The following is an 18518-nucleotide window of genomic DNA, read 5'->3' on the forward strand; positions in this document are numbered from 1 at the left end:
TCATCAACTCGATGGATATGAGTTTGAGTAAGCTCTGGGAGTTGGTGCTGGACAGAGAGGCCTGGCATGCTGCAGTGCCTGGGGTCACAAAGAGTTGGACAAGACTGAGTGACTGAACTGAACTGAAGGAAAGAGATTTCGGGTAAAATAATGAATGTTCAGAGGCATGAAGATTTGAAATGTCATAGACAACTGAATGAAATGTAAGGCTCTACATATTCTTGGAAAGTACATTTAGGGGGAAAGTGATAGATGAACTTGAAGAGGGTAAATCAGATAATGCTTTGCTTTTATGGTATGCTGAGGTCTTAGACTTTACTCTGTATGCAGTAGAGGAGCAACATTCACGTTTGTGATTTAGGGAGACCAGTCTTGTGACTGCGTGGAAGATAGATAGGATATAAGGTTAAACAATTTGGAAATTATTGAGTCAGTCTAAACAAGGGATGAAAAGAGCTTGAGCAAAGGCAGAATTAGTGGAGAAGCGAAGGAGATATTGGGTATAAGACTGTATGGAAGTCGAGCTCACAGACTTAGAGATACACCTGTGCATGACTGGGAGTCAGATTCAGAGCAGGATGCATGGCACGACTCTGGTTTGCTGTCCTGGGTATTGGAGGCAACATCAATTAGGGGTCTCTGGGAAGACTTTTGCTTTCCTAATATAAGCACCATCCCCTCCTGTTTCTACTACTTTTGTCCTGGCAGAGAAGTGGATAGAAGTGGCTTGATGGCAGAAGTGCAGAAGCCATATTGCAACTTTGAGGTGATATGCATCAAGGTGGGCATGCATACGTTATGAAGGGTAGAGCAAAAAGATAGAAAAAGCCAGCTTTCCCACACCATCGTTGAGTAGCTGCCCCTGCCCTGGCCCACCTACCTCTGGATTTCTTATTATGTGAGATTAATAATACATGCTTATACATATGTCTCTGAATGCATTTATAACCAATATGGTGAAACATGATTGGTCAGTTATAGTTGATTTGGGCTATGTCTTTGCATCTGTTTTTGACTTATGAAGCTCTAAAACCAGATTTCTTTTTTTGGCAATGCCACTTGTCTTGCAGGATCTTAGTTCCCCAATCAAAGATTGAATTTTGGCCCCCACAGTGAAAGAACCAAGTCCTAACCATTGAACTGGCAGAGAATCTACCAGATTTCGTTTTAATATATTTATGGTTGAATTTAATTGTTCCAATGGCTTCTAAGCTTTCCTTTCATTTTTTTACAAGTAGACCCATTAGGTTACGTTAGGGTACAAATGGGGAGAAATGTGCATATAAATGTGGAAAAGGATATTTTGAATAAATTCTATAGGGAAATTTTATTGACTTTTGGATGAATTACTAAATACTAGACTTATTTGGCAATGGCACCCCACTCCAATACTCTTGCCTGGAAAATCCCGTGGATGGAGGAGCCTGGTAGGCTGCAGTCCATGGGGTCGCTGAGAGTCGGACATGACTGAGTGACGTCACTTTCACTTTTCACTTTCATGCATTGGAGAAGGAAATGGCAACCCACTCCAGTGTTCTTGCCTGGAGAATCCCAGGGATGGGGGAGCCTAGTGGGCTGCCGTCTATGGGGTCACACAGAGTCATAGACTACTGAAGCGACTTAGCAGCAGTAGCAGCAGCAGACTTATTTAACAAAAATTTAATTTTTAATAGAGCTTTTTACTTTTGTTTTCTGTTTACTCTGAAAAATATTTCTTATAATCTTTCATTAAATAAGAGACTGATTTGAAAGTTTTCTTTTTAAGGAATATGGCTTTCTTTTTAGACGTTAAGTCCAATGATACATCTTGAGTCTTAAAAACTAAAGCAATGAATCTGTATTCTTTTCTGTGTACATTTGTGTCTGGTTCCATATTAAGAGAGATTACATCAGAATTGAAAGCTCTGTTTGGTCTCAAAACCTGTACTTTTTAAAAGAGAAACAATGATTTCTGTGGTTTCTCCAGCATGCTATAGAATATGTATGGAATTCATTTCAGTGTTCTTCCAAAATCTGACACCCAAATGGCCGTACATTACTTAGGATATAAATTTGAGAGTCTGTTTTCTGATGGTTATTCAAAGTGTTCTTAATGCTTGCAAATTCATCTCCTAACAGTTTTTATCATCATGGCAGTAAAGTCAAGAATTTGATGTTATTAAATCACTTTTCATTTAAGACAGTTTATGCAGCTATTAAACAAAGCCCTGAGGGTATTTGGGAGGAAAACTACAGGAACCAAAGGACAAGTAGGTCACAGAGTGCAGTGCCGTCAGAGGGTGGAATGCAGGGCAGGGCTGTGCGTCAGGAGACTTGAGTTCTATCCATAGCTCTCTTCGTGACTCGGCGGATGACCTTGGGCTACTTACTGAAGAGCTCTTGCCTCAGTTTCATCCTGGACAAAATGGGGGCAGAATAAGCCTCTTACTAACAGAAGCAGAAGATCTTAAGAAGAGGTGGCAAGAATACACAGAAGAATTTTACAAAAAAGATCTTTATGACCCAGATAACTATGATGGTATGATCACTCACCTAGAGCAAGACATCCTGGAATGTGAAGTCAAGTGGGCCTTAGGAAGCATCACTACGAACAAAGCTAGTGGAGGTGATGGAATTCCAGTTGAGCTATTTCAAATCCTAAAAGATGATGCTGTGAAAGTTCTGCACTCTATATGCCAGCAAATCTGGAAAACTCAGCAGTGGGCACAAGACTGGAAAAGGTCAGTTTTCATTCCAATCCCAAAGAAAGGCAATGCCAAAGAATGCTCAGACTTCCGCACAATTGCACTCATCTCACATGCCAGCAAAGTAATGCTCAAAATTCTCCAAGCCAGGCTTCAACAGTATGTGAACCATGAACTTCCAGATGTTCAAGGTGTATTTAGAAAAGGCAGAGGAACCAGAGATCAAACTGCCAACATCCACTGGATCTTCAAAAAAGCAAGAGAGTTCCAGAAAAACATCTACTTCTGCTTTATTGACTATGCCAAAGCCTTTGAATGTGTGGATCACAACAAATGGTGGAAAATTCTTCAAGAGATGGGAATACCAGATCACCTGACCTGCCTCCTGAGAAATCTGTATGCAGGTCAAGAAGCAACAGTTAGAACTGGACATGGAGCAACAGATTGGTTCCAAATTGGGAAAGGAGTATGTGAAGGCTGTATATTGTCACCCTGCTTATTTAATTTATATGCCGAAATGCTGGGCTGGATGAAGCACAAGCTGGAATCAAGATTATCAGGAGAAATATCAATAACCTCAGATATGCAGATGACACCACCCTTATAGCAGAAAGCGAAGAGGAACTGAAGAGCCTCTTGATGAAAGTGAAAGAGGAGAGTGAAAAAGTTGGCTTAAAACTCAACATTCAGAAAACAAAGATCATGGCATCCAGTCCCATTACTTCATGACAAATAGATGGGGAAACAGCGGAAATGGTGAGAGACCTTATTTGGGGGCTCCAAAATCAGTTCAGATGGTGCCTGCACCCATGAAATTAAAAGGCGCTTTCTCCTTGGAAGAACAGCTATGACCAACCTAGACAGCATATTAAAAGCAGAGACATTACTTTGCCAATAAAGGTCCATCTTGTCAAAGCTATGTTTTTTCCATTAGTCATGTATGGATGTGAAAGTTGGACTATAAAGAAAGCTGAGCGTTGAAGAATTGATGCTTTTGAACTGTGGTGTTGGAGAAGACTCTTGAGTCTCTTGGACTGCAAGGAGATCCAACCAGTCCATTCTAAAGGAAATCAGTCCTGAATTAGAAGGACTGATGCTGAAGCTGAAACTCCAATACTTTGGCCACCTGATGCAAAGAGCTGACTCATTTGAAAAGACCCTGATGCTGGGAAAGATTGAAGGCGGGGAGAAGGGGACGACAGAGGATGAGATGGTTGGATGGCCTCACCGACTCAATGGACATGAGTTTTTGTAAGCTCTGGGAATTGGTGATGGACAAGAAAGCCTGGCATGCTGCAGTCCATGGGCTCAAAAAGAGTTGAACATGACTGAGCGACTGAACTGATGTTCAGTTCAGTTCAGTTCATTTCAGTCACTCAGTCATGTCCGACTCTTTGCGACGCCATGAATCGCAGCACGCCAGGCCTCCCTGTCCATCACCAACTCCTGGAGTTCACTCAGAATCACGTCCATTGAGTCACTGATGCCATCCAGGTATCTCATCCTCTGTCGTCCCCTTCTCCTCCTGCCCCCAATCCCTCCCAGCATCAGAGTCTTTTCCAGTCTTTCCCAGCATCAGAGTCAATTCTTCAGTTCCTCTTCACTTTCTGCCATAAGGGTGGTGTCATCTGCATATCTGAGGTTATTCATATTTCTCCCGGCAATCTTGATTCCAGCTTGTGTTTCTTCCAGTCCAGCATTCCTCTGGAATATAATTCCAGCATTATATTCTGCATATAAGTTAAATAAGCAGGGTGACAATATACAGCCTTGACGTACTCCTTTTCCTATTTGGAACCAGTCTGTTGTTCCATGTCCAGTTCTAACTGTTGCTTCCTGACCTGCATACAGATTTCTCAAGAGGCAGATCAGGTGGTCTGGTATTCCCATCTCTTGAAGAATTTTCCACAGTTTATTGTGATCCACACAGTCAAAGGCTTTGGCATAGTCAATAAAGCAGAAGTAGATGTTTTCCTGGAACTCTCTTGCCTTTTCCATGATCCAGCAGATGCTGGCAATTTGATTTCTGGTTCCTCTGCCTTTTCTAAAACCAGCTTGAACATCAGGAAGTTCACAGTTCACATATTGCTGAAGCCTGGCTTAGAGAATTTTGAGCATTACTTTACTAGCGTGTGAGATGAGTGCAATTGTGCGGTAGTTTGAGCATTCTTTAGCATTGCCTTTCTTTGGGATTGGAATGAAAACTGACCTTTTCCAGTCCTGTGGCCACTGCTGAGTTCTCCAAATTTGTTGGCCTATTGAGTGCAGCACTTTCACAGCGTCATCTTTCAGGATTTGAAATAGCTCAATTGGAATTCCATGACCTCCACTAGCTTTGTTCGTAGTGATGCTTTCTAAGGCCCACTTGACTTCACATTCCAGGATGTCTGGCTCTAGGTCAGTAATCACACCATCGTGATTATCTGGGTTGTGAAGATCTTTTTTGTACAGTTCTTCTGTGTATTCTTGCCATCTCTTCTTAATATCTTCTGCTTCTGTTAGGTCCATACCATTTCTGTCCTTTATCGAGCCCATCTTTGCATGAAATGTTCCCTTGGTATCTCTCATTTTCTTGAAGAGATCTCTAGTCTTTCTAGATCATTATGTTGTTTTCCTCTATTTCTTTGCATTGATAGCTGAAGAAGGCTTTCTTATCTCTTCTTGCTATTCTTTGGAACTCTGCATTCAGATGCCTATATCTTTCCTTTTCTTCTTTGCTTTTCGCTTCTCTTCTTTTCACAGCTATTTGTAAGGCCTCCTCAGACAGCCATTTTGCTTTTTTGCATTTCTTTCCCATGGGGATGATCTTGATACCTGTCTCCTGTACAATGTCATGAACCTCATTCCGTAGTTCATCAGGCACTCTATCTATCAGATTTAGGCCCTTAAATCTATTTCTCACTTCCACTGTATAATCATAAGGGATTTGATTTAGGTCATACCTGAATGGTCTAGTGGTTTTCCCTACTTTCTTCAATTTAAGTCTGAATTTGGCAATAAGGAGTTCATGGTCTGAGCCACAGTCAGCTCCTGGTCTTGTTTTTGCTGACTGTATAGAGCGTCTCCATCTTTGGCTGCAAAGAATATAATCAATCTGATTTTGGTGTTGACCATCAGGTAATGTCCATGTATAGAGGCTTCTCTTGTGTTGTTGGAAGAGGGTGTTTGTTATGACCAGTGCATTTTCTTGGCAAAACTCTTTTAGTCTTTGCCCTGCTTCATTCCCTAGTCCAAGGCCAAATTTGCCTGTTACTCCAGGTGTTTCTCGACTTCCTACTTTTGCATTCCAGTCCCCTATAATGAAAAGGACATCTTTTTTGGGTGTTAGTTCTAAAAGGTCTTGTAGGGCTTCATAGAACCGTTCAACTTCAGCTTCTTCAGCGTTACTGGTTGGGGCATAGATTTGGATTACTGTGATATTGAATGGTTTGCCTTGGGAATGAACAGAGATCATTCTGTCATTTTTGAGATTGCATCCAAGTACTGCATTTCGGACTCTTTTGTTGACCATGATGGCTACTCCATTTCTTCTGAGGGATTCCTGCCGGCAGTACTAGATATAATGGTCATCTGAGTTAAATTCACCCATTCCAGTCCATTTGAGTTCGCTGATTCCTAGAATGTCAACATTCACTCTTGCCATCACTTGTTTGACCACTTCCAATTTGCCTTCATTCATGGACCTGACATTCTAGGTTCCTATGCAATATTGCTCTTTACAGCATCGGACCTTGCTTCTATCACCAGTCACATCCACAGCTGGGTATTGTTTTTGCCTTGGCTCCATCCCTTCATTCTTTCTGGAGTTATTTCTCCACTGATCTCCAGTAGCATATTGGGCACCTACTGACCTCAGGAGTTCCTCTTTCAGTATCCTATTATTTTGCCTTTTCATACTGTTTTTGGGGTTCTCAAGGCAAGAATACTGAAGTGGTTTGCCATTCCCTTCTCCAGTGGACCACATTCTCTCAGATCTCTCCACCATGACCCACCCATCTTGGCTTGCCCTACGGGCATGGCTTAGTTTCATTGAGTTAGACAAGTGGTCCTAGTGTGATTAGACTGACTAGTTTTCTGTGAGTATGGTTTAGTGTGTCTGCCCTCTGATGCCCTCTTGCAACACCTACATGTAGAGGGTGTCAAATCTAGGTGACATCTTCTAGCCATTTATTACAACCCAGAGTGACTCCCTGGCCATTTTTTGGAAGGTATTAATATTTACCATTCTCTAACAACTTGGTGATAGTATATGTCACCTCCCCTGAAGCAAGCCACTCCATTTCCCAATGTCCTTGCTACTGCTAAGTCACTTCAGTTGTGTCCGACTCTGTGAGACCTCATAGACGGCAGCCCACCAGGCTCCCCCATCCCTGGGATTCTCCAGGCAAGAACACTGGAGTGGGTTGCCATTTCCTTCTCCAATGCATGAAAGTGAAAAGTGAAAGTGAAGTCGCTCAGTCGTGTCCGACTCTTTGCGACCCCATGGACTGCAGCCCACCAGGCTCCTCCGTCCATGGGATTTTCCATGCAAGAGTACTGGAGTGGGGTGCCATTGCCTTCTCCATCCAATGTCTTTAGTTGTCCATAATTCATTTAAGGAAATACCTAGAATAGGCACATAAGTAGAGATGGATAGGTTAGAGTTTATCAAGGACTGGGGGGAAGAGGAAAAGGGGACTCATTGCTTAATGGTTACAGAGCTTCTGTTTGGAAATAGATAATGGTGATGATTGTACAGCATTGTCCATTGAGTTAATGCCACTAAATTGTATACTTAAAATGGCAAATTTTATCATGTATGTATATATGTGTTTAGTCACTCAGTTGTCAGACTCTTTTCGACCCCATGGACTGTAACCCACCAGGCTCCTCCTTCCATGGGGATTCTCCAGGCAAGAATAGTGGAGTGGGTTGCCATGCCCTCCTCCAGGGGGTCTTCCTAATCCAGGGATTGAACCCAGGTTCTCCCGTGTTGCAGGCAGATTGTGTGTGTGTATATATATATATATAACACATATATATGTGTGTTTATAAAGTAAAGTGTTAGTCGCTCAGTCATGTCCAACTGTTTGCAACCCTATGGACTGTAGCCCACCAGGCTCCTCTGTCCACGGGATTCTCCAGGCAAGAATACTGAAGTGGGTTGCCATGTGCTCCTCCAGGGAGTCTTCCTGACCCAGGTATTGAACCCGTGTCTCTTTATGTCTCCTGCATTGGCAGGCAGGGTCATTACCGCTAATGCCACCTGGGAAGCCCCCATATATATATATGTATGTATATACATGTATGTTTTAACCACACACACACAAAAACTTCATCTTGGTTAACACTATGGTCTTGGAAGGAAGGTAGACCATATTATTTGAATTTTACAGAAGAAGAAACAGCGTTTAAGGTCATACTACCTGGGAGGAGCAGAGTAAGGATCTGAACCCGAGTCCTTGACCCTCAGACCTAAGGCGTCCTCCATTCCACATGCCATTGCTGTGGAGAATAGACTTGTTCTCACCGCTTGTGATGCTGTTCCTACTATTGCTTTGAGCTGGCCTGTACAGAGGAAGGCAAAGCATTTCTGCCCCCATTGTTCAATCTAGAGACTAAAACTCAGTTAATGAGGCCTGACGTGGCATTATTATTATTTTGGCAGCAACAACACACTGTTGATTCATACAGAGCTTATGATTAATCAAACTTACTTGACCCACATCTATTTTATACATGCTACTCTTGAAGTCTCTCCCTATCCTCATTTCTAACATTTCTCTGTAAGAAAGATGTTCTGAATTTCAGTGCAAGAATTTTATATCTATATAAATACATACCATTGCTGTTTTCCTGTTTGTTCCATTCTTTTACGATTATTTTAAATCTTGATTCTGGAATACAGTTGTTATTTCTTCTATTGAAAAATGTTATTCTAATTGTAAATCTAAATGACTTCAATTTCCTTATGCAAGTTATTGATAAAAATGCTGGAAAATACTGAGTCACAGGCAGAGATGTGACTATTTCCCTGATAATCTGGCCCTCTGTCCTTACCCAATAGTACAATGCCTTAATATAGTGCTTACTCTGTTCCAGAAACAGTTTAGGTGCTTTACACATTGAATCTCATTAAATCTGCACAGCATCCATATAAAGCATTGTTTTCATAGTTTTCGTATTCTGCATAAAGGAATGAAACACAGAGCAGTAAGGCAATTTGCACATATCACACAGCTGCAAGTAGCAGAACCAGGATTCAAACCTATGCAGTCTCCCTCTGTGGCCCAGGCTCTTATGCACTCTGCTATTCACCTGCTGACATCAGCCAGGATTCTAGCCCATACTGAGGTCGGATAACATCAGGTACTCCATGGAATCTTATCAGTGACATTGCAATTATAACATCCTTTAATTGTACTGTTGGTGGCAAAATAATCTGACGTGGCAGACAAAGGAAATTGTGCCTTTGTATGTGCTGGGTCCTCTGCCAAGAAACTTGTACTCCATACTCCTTTTGTGTTTGCTCAAAAGATACTTCTATTTCCCCAGACACATGGAAGTCCTCCTTCCCTTTTATCGCCTCTGCATTTGTACAAATGCATTTTGAAATATATCTCAACAGTAAACAAACAACAAACATTTACAGAGCACCTGGAGTGTGTGCCTGGCATCGGTCAATGAGAATACAGGAGCAGACAGTGTTCAGCCCACAGGCCTACCGCTAACTCATGAGAACCGACACACAGGCACCGCCCTGGGGCTGGCCACACTGTGGCTACTGCCAGTGTTGTTGAATGGCTGAATGGAAGGGGACAGAGTACCGGGAAATTCATTTAAGATACTCAGATGTGCACCTGCAAACTGTGTTTGAGATTAAGAGAGCGCTAGTTTACTTGGTGAAATTTTAGGATCCCCAACCTGTACCTGTGCCGTTCAGTCAGCTGAGGCTAAATTGTGCTGGGATAGCAACCTGAAAATCTCAGTAGCTTTTAACAATGAGAGTTTATCTTCTGCTCACGGTACCTGTCTGTCTGGGGTCCCATGCAGCTTCAACCCCTGCCTTTATCACTGCAGGACCCCAGCTGAAGGGGTGCCCTCCTCTCTGGGACGTTAATATTAGTCTTGTGGCAGAAGAAAAGAAAACAGATTTCCTTAGGAATACTCATGCTGAAAATTTTTAGTGATTTTCAAACTCTTTATCATGTTCAGTCCAATAGTCTGATGGCTATGTATGTGTACTTTCTTGAATCTTGAATATCACCTGCTACCAAGGTAAAGTTAAGTTACTGGCACATCCAAGAGAGACTTTATGATTGCCTGATAGGGTCTTTTTAATTTCTCAAGTTTAAAAAATTCTATGATTGTACTGTAAGTCATCACTTTCATTGTTATACACACTTCTTTATAAACCTTTTGTCCTCCAAACATATATATATATATAGTAAACAATTTACTAGTTAGGAAAAGAGCTTGACAATTAATTTAGCTAATTTTACTGGGCTGAAGTATTACAATATCTCTTCAGTGCACTTTTACCAAGAAAAATAACTGCATTACAGACTGCAACAAAACAGAATGTAAAGCTATTATTCATGTACTCTTTACTGTATAATTTAGGGGTTGGGTTGAAGGAATCATTGCTAGCCTTGATAGAAATGCTAGCCTGTTTCTCTTTTCCTACATGCAGCAGCGAAGTATAGATCCTCTTTGAATTATTCAATTAAAAAAATAACTGTTTAGTGCATAATACATTTTAATGAAATGGGTTTTTAAATTGGGAATTTAAATTGGGAAACTTCTAGAATGCCAATATTATAATAGGCGGTAACCCTGTTTCCTTCGAGCTTTCGTAATAATCAGAAAGACATGCAGTTCAGTCTTCCCCCACCCAGGATGTATTTTTCAGATCCTCTCTTCAAAACTGCCAAAATAATGAAGCCAGGCTGATGGGAGAGGGGTGGAAAGGAAAAGAAATTGTGGTGACTGGCTGATTTTTCTTCACTGAGGATCTAATTACAGGGAATTGGACTTCACCTAATCAGACATTAATAGTGATTTCCTGAGAGTAAGTTGTGAAATGAGTTACAGGATCTTCTTCCGAGGTTTGGAAAAAGAAAAGTGTCTGTTCATCTGCTTGGGCTCATCCGGTATTGGCTTTATTAGGTCCTGGCAGCATTTCCAAGCATGCTAGTCCTGAAGCAGCGTCATAGGAACAGCAGCACTGGTAGGCTTCTCAGGAAGGCTAATGCGACCAAGCAGGGTGGAGCAGATGAGTCGAGGGAACAGGAACCACCAGTGACAGCAGTTACGTGCACATGTGTTGGTTGGACAGTCTAGAGATAGATTTTTAAATAACCAAGCACGAAGAGAAGAAAAGAAATTTTGTGATGACAAAAAGCATAGCGTACACGATCACTCTTGGAAATTATCTGAAAATAGTTGGCACAGTTGGTAAAAATACAAGCAAATACACTTGACTGTTTATGCAACTACATGGATGGTATTTATAATTCCAAACAAATGTACATGGCCTTTGAAAGAATTCCCATGAAGTCTAGGATCCCGCCCCCCATCTCCCCATCCCCCCCATTCCCCCCGTCCCCCCAGATTTGCTTAATTGAAACTCTGTGTTGCTGGATCTTCACTCCCTTCTTATTCCATTGACATTTACCGAGCTTTCATTTTGAGCTTAGCTCAGTGTCACGCTCTTCTAGGTGTGGGAACCACTGGAAGAAAATCCAGGCTTTGTTGAGTGGGGCAGACGTACCGAGATCACGCTTTGTGGGGGCGTTTGCATTCGAACTGAAGGTGGGTGAGTGAGCCCTCGTTGCTCTGCCTCTACTTCAGTTTTGCTAGTTAAGGAACCCCTGCCATCTTGATTGTATATCAGAAATCATGGGGGCAATGTTTCTCTACCTCCCTTTAAATGCCACAGTTCAAACTGTATACAGTATGCCCAGCAGTGTTCAGATGGGAAGAAGACACATTGACATTTGGGGAGATTCCTTACCTGCCTCATTTCCTTGAGAACCAAATTCTGAGGCTCTTGCCAGCCTTACAAATACCCGATGGGATCCCTGCTTATATGCATATCTCGGGTGCATCAGAATGTTTGTCATCTTCTCCCTGGAAACGGTTTCTCACACCCACGTTGCAAGTGTGTGATCTGAGATTCTGTCTCCTGCTACTTTTCATGTCCTCTTTGCCTGGAGGGAGGGCTGTGAATATGATTCAGCTTAGGGAAATGATACAAAGTATGGCTGTTAAAGTCATCTTTCAAAAGAGTCCTTTTTTAGGTGTGCAGTTACTATGCTGGGTGCAACCAAGTCTTCCTTTACCTGAAACAATGGAGTAAGTTTGAATATGAAGATCTCAGAATCACGAAATCAGATGGCCTGGGAGACACTAGCTCAATTGTAGGCCTTTGGAAATCATTTTATTTCATTTCAAAGGGGAGCCTCTACCCTGTTTTTGAAGATTTTGAGAAAAAGGCACTTAATAAAATCTGTGATTTTTTTTTTAATATAACGTTTACAGCCTTTTCTATAAAGAAAGCTTATCTTTCTACTTTGGTATTGGCTTCACAAAATGACTAAAGAGTCCTGTTATCTGTCAGCAGGAGGAATATTGAGATATCCTGGTTAATCAGTACTATTGTTTTTAGTCCCTCCCAGTCCCTGGCTTGCTAGGAAGTCTTGTTTGTATCACTGAATGCTCAGGCATGCTAGATCACAACAAGCATCTTTTGATGTTTGAGAATTAGTTACTCTAGGCATTTCCCTGGCAGTCCAGTGATTAAGACTTCACCTTCCAATGCAATGGGTGTGGGTTTGATCCCTCATCAAGGAACTAAGATCTCACATGCCACACACCAAAAAACCGAAATATCAGTTCAGTTCAGTTCAGTTCAGTCACTCAGTCGTGTCTGACTCTTTGCGACCCCATGAATCGCCGCACGCCAGGCCTCCCTGTCCATCACCAACTCCCGGAGTTCACCCAGACTCACGTCCATCGAGTCAGTGATGCCATCCAGCCATCTCATCCTCTGTCGTCCCCTTCTCCTCCTGCCCCCAATCCCTCTCAGCATCGGAGTCTTTTCCAATGAGTCAGCTCTTCGCATGAGGTGGCCAAAGTACTGGAGTTTCAGCTTTAGCATCATTCCTTCCGAAGATATCCCAGGGCTGATCTCTTTCAGAATGGACCAGTTGGATCTCCTTGCAGTCCAAGGGACTCTCAAGAGTCTTCTCCAACACCACAGTTCAAAAGCATCGATTCTTTGGCACTCAGCCTTCTTCACAGTCCAACTCTCACATCCATACATGACCACAGGAAAAACCCTAGCCTTGACTAAATGAACCTTTGTTGGCAAAGTAATGTCTCTGCATTACAATCTATATTGTAACAAACTTAATAAAGGTTTTTAAAATAGCCCACATCAAAAAATTATTTTAAAAAGTATTAGTTACTCTAAATAAGGAATTGAAAAGCCAAAGAGCATTTTGAGCTTTGGTATTGTAAATCAACATTTCTAATTTCTAAGGATTTCTTTCCAGGAGTAGGCATTGCTGAAATAGAAAATAGGTTCTGAGAGACTTCCTTTGGGAACATAAAGGTCCACTCTTCAACTTCCCCATTTCTGATTAAAATCTGTTTAATATGAGATTAAATCGTTAAATATGAGAAAAATAATTGTATGGAAGAATGCATGCTTTTAAGAATTGATTGGATAGAAATTATGAAACTGTTTTTATAAAATAGAGGCAAAAGGACCAGAAATCAACAATATTAACATGACATGATTAAACTTATGCACTTATTATCTCTGAATTTCTCTGGAAATTCTACCTCAGTTTTAAAATTCAGAGCTTTGAAAAGATTTGAAGGAAAGATAATGGAGAAAATGTTCAAGAGGGTCAAATTTATAATGTGGTATGGCATTATAGTTAAAATTAATACAGAGAATTACTCATGACATTGTTTCATGAAAGACTGAGTAAAGAATCAAGAATCTTTGGACACTTTTGATAAAGTGTAAAGTTGAAAGGAAAATAGAAAAGATGTATTATTTTATTATTATTAATGTATTAGTTAATGTAGTATTATATTAATGTATTATTAAGAGAAAATAAAGTTTATAAAAAATAAGGAGGCAGTTTCTTAGGGAGGATTAAAGTGGAGGATTGAAATTTTTGGAGCTCTGTTAATGATATGACTAGGAACAGCGGGTATTGAGGGATGTGGTGGAACTTTAGGAGAAAACAGTGCAGGAAAATGGTGTGGATGAAGGAAAGAGAAGTGTTTTGTAATATCTTTGGTCATGTGTGTTTTGTATGTTAAATGCCTTTGTCATGAAAGAGCAAATGTTGAAAAAAATGAAAAAAGTAGATTTTTCTAATAATTCAAGTTGGGATATTAGAAAAGAATTTATTCTTTAGTTTTTTTGTCTTGTTTTCAACTTTTGTTTTTTGACTGTGTCACATGACACATGGGATCCTAGTTCCCCGACCAGGAATCGAACCCACGCTCCCTGCATTGAAGTCTTAACCATTGAATCTCCAGGGAAGTACTCCCTTGCCTTTTTAAAAAGTTCCTTCTGTTGATGATTGAATTCTGAATGACTAATTGGCGTAAGGAATAGAAAATTTATGTAATTGTCTAAATAATGGCCCCCAAAGATATCCACAGCACTTCCCAGGTGGCACTAGTGGTAAAGAACCCGCCTGCCCGTGCAGGAGACGTAAGCAATGTGGGTTCCATCCCTGGATCAGGAAGATCCCCTGGATGAGGACATAGGAACCCATTCCAGTATCTTGCCTGGAGAATGCCATGGACAGAGGGGTTTAAAGGGTTACAGCCCATGGGGTCACAAAGAGCTGGACACGATTGAAGTGACTTAGCACACATACATGTGAAGATGTCCACATCCTAGTCTCCATGGATTTATGGTACCTTACCTTGTTACCTTATGTTACCTTGTATAGTAAAAGGGACTTCACAGATGCAGTTAAGTAAAGGATCTTGAGATGAAAGGTTTATTTGCATTATCTGGGTAGATCTGAACGGACAGGGTCTTTATAAGAGAGAGATGGAAGATCTGAGGAGTAGCATAAGATGTGACAATGGAAGCAAGAGATTGGAATGATGCTGAGAAGGGGCCAGGAGCCAAGGAATGCGGTGAACCTCTAGAAACTGGAAAAGGCAAAGAAACAGATTCTCTCCAGAGCCTTCAGAAGGAACAGCTCTGCTAACACCTCCATTTCAGCACAGTGAATCAGAGTTCAAACTTCTAACCTGCAGAACTAGAAGAGAATGAATTTGCATTGTTTGAAGTGAGTGAAGTCGCTCAGTCGTGTCTGACTCTTTGCGACCCCATGGACTCTAGCCTACCAGGCTCCTTCGTCCATGGGACTTTCCAGGCAAGAGTAATGGAGTGGGTTGCCATGTCCTTTTCCAGGGAATCTTCCCAACCCAGGGATCGAACCTGGGTCTCCTGCATCGCAGGCAGACGCTTTACCATCTGAGCCACCAGGGAAGCCAAAGTGAAAGTGAAGTCACTCAGTCGAGTCTGACTCTTTTCGACCCCGTAGACTGTAGCCCACCAGGCTCCTTAAAGCTGCTAAATTTGTTAGAGCAGCAATAGGAAACATACTATTGTAATCTGTAGATAGTATTAAGTGTAATTATCTTTTACAATGAATGGCTGTGAGCCTCTCTTCAATTCTAAAGCTTTTAAATTGCCCCAAGTTTCTAAAGATTTTGAATCTGTGTTGTTGTTTTCTGTGGATTGACTTCTCCAAGCTAGGAAACTTGGGTATAGCCTTGGTTTGAAGCTTTAATAGAAAATCTCAGTTCAGTCTCCTTCCTGTGTGTCTCCTTTATTCTTCATACAAAAATTTCACTTCTGACAACCAAATGTATGTGGGTTTTTCCCCACATCAAGCAATTTTCCACCATACCAGCTGGTGTCCTACAATTTATTAATAACTCAGTTCTGACACTATATACTTGGAGACAGAGTCAGAGCCCAAAGGTTAAGGGCTCAATTGCACCAGATGGCTTCTACACCGCTTCAGATACCAATTATTAGTAGGTCTTACTTTTTCAGTCTCCTCTTTCACTTTCATCAAGAGGCTCTTTAGTTCTTCTTCACTTTCGCCATAAGTATGCTGTCATCTGCATATCTGAGGTTATTGGTATTTCTCCCGGCAATGTTGATTCCAGCTTGTGCTTCTTCCAGCCCAGCATTTCTCATGATGTACTCTGCATATAAGTTAAATAAGCAGGGTGACAATATACAGCCTTGATGTGTTCCTTTTCCTATTTGGAACCAGTCTGTTGTTCCATGTCCAGTTCTAACTGTTGCTTCCTGACCTGCATACAGGTTCTCAGGAGGCAGATCAGGTGGTCTGGTATGCCCATCTCTTTCAGAATTTTCCACAATTTATTGTGATCCACACAGTCAAAGGCTTTGGCATAGTCAATAAAGCAGAAATAGATGCTTTTCTGGAACTCTTGCTTTTTTGATGATCCATTGGATGTTGGCAATTTGATCTCTGGTTCCTCTGCTTTTTCTAAAACCACCTTGAACATCTGGAAGTTCACAACTCACATATTGCTGAAGCCTTGAGTAATACTCAAGAATTTTGAGTATTACTTTACTAGCGTGTGAGATGAGTGCAACTGGGTGGTAGTTTGAGCATTCTTTGACATGGCCTTTCTTTGGGATTGGAATGAAAACTGACCTTTTCCAGTCTGGATGAGATGGTTAGATGGCATCACTGACTCAATGGACATGAGTTTGGGTAAACTCCGGGAGTTGGTGATGGACAGAGAGGCCTGGCGTGTTGCGGTTCTTAGGGTTGCAAAGAGTCAGACACAACTGAGTGACTGAACTGAACTGAACTAAACTGAACTAGGTTACCCACAGTTTCTGTGTGTGCATGCTAAGTCGCTTTAGTCGTGTCCAACTCTTTGCAACCCTATGGACCGTAGCCCACCAGCTCCTCTGTTCATGGGATTCTCCAAGCAAAAATACTGGAGTAGGTTGCTATGCCTTCTTCCAGGGGACCTTCTGAACCCAAGGATCGAACCCACGTTTCTTAAGCCTCCAGTGTTGACAGGCAGGTTCTTTGCCACTAGCACTAGCTGGGCTCTATTGTTGTTGTTCAGTCTCTAAGTCAGCCCCATGAACTGCAGCACTCCAGGCTTCCCTGTCCTTCACTATCTCCTGGAGTTTGCTCAAACTCATGTCCATTGAGTCAGTGATGCCATCCAACCATCCCATCGTCTGTCACCCCCTTCTCCTCTTGCCCTCAATCTTTCCCAGCACCAGGGTCTTTTCCAGTGAGTTGGCTCTTTGCATCAGGTGGCCAAAGTATTGGAGCTTCAGCTTCAGTTCTTCCAATGAATATTCAGGGTTGATTTCCTTTGGGATTGACTGGTTTGATCTCCTTGCTGTCCAAGGCACTTTCCAGCTCCACAATTTCAGCTTTCTTTATGCTCCAACTCTCACATCCATACATGCTGCTGCTGCTGCTAAGTTGCTTCAGTCATGTCCGACTCTGTACGACCCCATAGATGGCAGCCCACCAGGCTCCTCTGCCCCTGGGATTCTCCGGGCAAGAACACTAGAGTGGGTTGCCATTTCCTTCTCCAATACATGAAAGTGAAAAGTGAAAGTGAAGTTGCTCAGTCGTGCCTGACTCTTAGTGACCCCATGGACTGCAGCCTACCAGGCTCCTCCATCCATGGGATTTTCCAGGCAAGAGTACTGGAGTGGGGTGCCATTGCCTTCTCCCATCTATACATGACTACTGGAAAAAATCATAGCTTTAACTATACTTGGGATCTGACTTGGCTACAAATCAGGTTTCTATGACCTCCACGTCAGGCTTGATTTGCTAGAGTGGCTCACAGAACGCAGGGAAACACTTACTTAGATTTACCAAGGTGACATCTCATTGTGGTTTTGGTTTGCATTTCCCTGATGATTAATGATGTCAAGCATCTTTTCATGTGCCTATTGGCCATGTTTTCTTTGGAAAAGTGTCTGTTCAAGTCCTCTGCCCATTTTTTAATCAGGGTTTTTGTTTGTTTTTGATGTTGAGTTGTAGAAGTTCTTTGTGTATTTTGGATATTAACCCCTTGTCACATATATCACTAGCAATATCGTCTCCCATTCAGTAGGCTTTTTGTTGTTGTGCACAAGCTCTTTAGTTTGGTGTAGTCCCATTTGTTAGTTTTTCTTTTGTTTCCCTTGCCTGAGAAGCCTTATCCAAAAGAAGTGTTGTTAAGATCCGTGTCAGAGAGCATACTGCCTGTGATTTCTTCTAGGAGTTCTAAGGTTTCAGGTCTTACATTTTGAGTTTATGGTATGAGAAAGTTGTCTTTTAGCCATTTTAATCACAGTGTCTCTTAGCGTGAACTTCTTTGGATTCCTTTTATTGGGACTTTGTGATTCTTGTACTTAGATGTTTGTTTCCTTTTATAGTTAAGGCTGTTTTTAGCTAATATTTCTTCAAATAAGTTTGCCCCACTTCTCTCTTTCTTCTCCTTCTAAGACTCCTAAAATGCAAATGTTAGTTTGCTTGATGTTGTCCCAGAAGTCCCTTAAACTATCCTCATTTTCAAAAAATATTATTATTTTTTCTGTTCAGTTTGGGTGATTTTCACTACTCTGTCTTCCAGGTCACTCACTGATCTGTTCTTCTGTATCGTTTTGTTGTTGTTTAGTCACTAAGTCATTTCCAACTCTTTGCAACTGCATGGATTATAGCCCCCGTGCCCCAGGCTCCTCTGTCCATGGGATTTCCCCAGCAAGATTACTGGAGTGGGTTGCCATTTCCTTCT

The 18518-nt window shown here is 41.7% G+C and overlaps 1 protein-coding gene and 1 non-coding gene across 2 annotated transcripts in view; one reads left to right on the plus strand and one right to left on the minus strand.

Moving 5' to 3' along the window:
- Positions 1 to 18518, plus strand: part of KCNMB4 (potassium calcium-activated channel subfamily M regulatory beta subunit 4) — an 81628-nt gene that overhangs the window by 43952 nt on the left and 19158 nt on the right. The window lies entirely within an intron of this gene.
- On the minus strand, positions 15130 to 15201 carry TRNAR-GCG (transfer RNA arginine (anticodon GCG)). Its single transcript has one exon. It is a non-coding gene; the product is annotated as a tRNA-Arg (tRNA).

This window comes from Bos mutus, chromosome 5 (assembly GCF_027580195.1).
Source record: "Bos mutus isolate GX-2022 chromosome 5, NWIPB_WYAK_1.1, whole genome shotgun sequence".
Classification (NCBI taxonomy): Eukaryota; Metazoa; Chordata; class Mammalia; order Artiodactyla; family Bovidae; genus Bos; species Bos mutus.